The 1,917-nt window shown below is 38.8% G+C and overlaps 1 pseudogene; it reads right to left on the bottom strand.

Moving 5' to 3' along the window:
- Window positions 1-562: 562 nt before the first annotated feature.
- On the bottom strand, window positions 563-1,599 carry LOC140523753 (rRNA methyltransferase 2, mitochondrial-like; annotated as a pseudogene).
- Between the last annotated feature and the right edge of the window lie 318 nt (window positions 1,600-1,917).

Below are 1,917 nucleotides of genomic sequence, written 5' to 3'. Positions count from 1 at the left end.
GTGGGAGAGAACTGGGTGTAATGGGCAGAAATTGCCCAGATGAAAATTTAGGCAAATTCTCTCTTCTTGGATTTCTTTTTTTTCTTTTGAAAATTGCTTTAATTTTAGTACTATTACATGAATATAGATTTAAATCATAAAGCATAAAATATACTTATTGAAGGATGGTCTCAATACCAGAGACTCATCTCCACACAAGAATTCATAAGCACTAAGAGATAAAAAAAGAGTGGTACTTTGTTTTTCAATTAAAGAAAACAAATTAATGTTTCGAGGGGGACTAGGCATTGGTGGGGAGGGGAATTAATTTGTAGTTAGAAGACTGGATTCAAATTCTGGCTCTTTTACTTACCTTGAAAAAGTCCCAAAATCTCTATGGGCTTCAACTTTCTCTCTATAAAACGAGAAGTGAAGGTTGAGCTACCTAATCTCTAATGGCACTTCCAACTCCAAATTTTGTATGTGACCCAATAGGATAAATGCTCCCCTATTCTTTGCTTAGTCCTTACATTCTATTTACATAGTACATTTCATTTACACAGCAATAGTCCAAAGTCTGGTTCAAGTTTCTGATTAATATGGGCCCCAATAACCCTATTGGTAAGAATAGGTGTAACTCTTACTCTTTTGAAGGCGTTTTAATTCCTTGGTATAGCTTTGTCAAAAAGCAAGTCTCTGATGATTCTTTCCTGCTAGCTACAGGTTTTATAGTCCTGACAGTCTCGAATTCTTTCTCATCCATTTTGTAAGAGGTGTTGCTGACCTCCATCCCAAAATTTACATAAGAATGGGTCCTTTGGATGTAATATACTTGGAGCAAAGTTCAGAAGAAACAGACATATGTTTATGAGCTTTTGGTGATCCAGTTACTAAAATCCAGTTGCATTGGGTGCCATATCACTCAAAATCACATCAGCTTTCTGGCGAGGAAGTTGCTCTTGAATTTTCTTGAAGGTCTTTGAGTCAGTTACATCAGCAGAACAAAGAAAAATTGCTCCTTCCAGTGGAAATATATGAAGGAGATCCTCCTCAAGAAAAAAACCAACAGGGGAATTGGGATCTGTGCCTGAAGCATTGACTTTCTGGACAGCTACTTGACTCCATGCTCCAGGGGCAGCACTACAGTCTAATACCCGGAGCCCAGGATGGAAAATTTGGTGCTTCTCATGCATCGCCAGAAGTTTGAAGGTACTTCAGCAATGGTAATTTTCCACTTTTGCTTCTTTCACAAATGGGTCCTTCAAGTGCCTCATCAGCCAGAGATGCTCTGTTTGCTTATGGTAGTGTGAAACCTTTAACACTGAAGGAAGACAGAAGGTGACTTCTAGTACCTCTTTCTAAAAAATATATTATGCTCCAGATGAATTTTTATTTATTTTTGGGAAGTAATCAGGGTTAAGTGACTTGTCCAGGGTCACACAGGTCCCATTTGAACTCAGGTGCTCCTGACTCCAGGGTCGGTGCTCTCTCCACTGTGCCACCCCACTGCCCATGAGTTAAGCTAACTCTTAAAAGACATTTTTTAAAAGTCTGGAATATTTTTTCCATCATTTGTTGAGTGCCCATTATGTGTCAGGCACTGTGCTCAGACCCAGCCATGCCACAACCTTGCCGTGGCCATGTTTCCAGTGCTCTTCTTGGATTTCTTTAAGTAGAAGCTGGACAGTCACTTTTTAGACGGCTTATGGTTTTTTTATTTTTATTTTTTTTATTTTTTTAATGTTTAACAATCACTGCCATACAATTGCGATTTTATCCCTCCCCACCCACCCCCCACTGCCTCCCTCCCTCCCCACGACTGCATACAATTCTGTATAGATTCTACATATACTTTCCTATTGAGTATATTTTCACTATAGTCATGCTATGTAGTCAGACTAAGATAAATGAAAGAATCCGTATAACAAATCAGAACAT

Source organism: Notamacropus eugenii, chromosome 2 (genome assembly GCF_028372415.1).
Source record: "Notamacropus eugenii isolate mMacEug1 chromosome 2, mMacEug1.pri_v2, whole genome shotgun sequence".
Taxonomy (NCBI): Eukaryota; Metazoa; Chordata; class Mammalia; order Diprotodontia; family Macropodidae; genus Notamacropus; species Notamacropus eugenii.
This window is presented reverse-complemented; position numbering and strand designations above follow the sequence as displayed.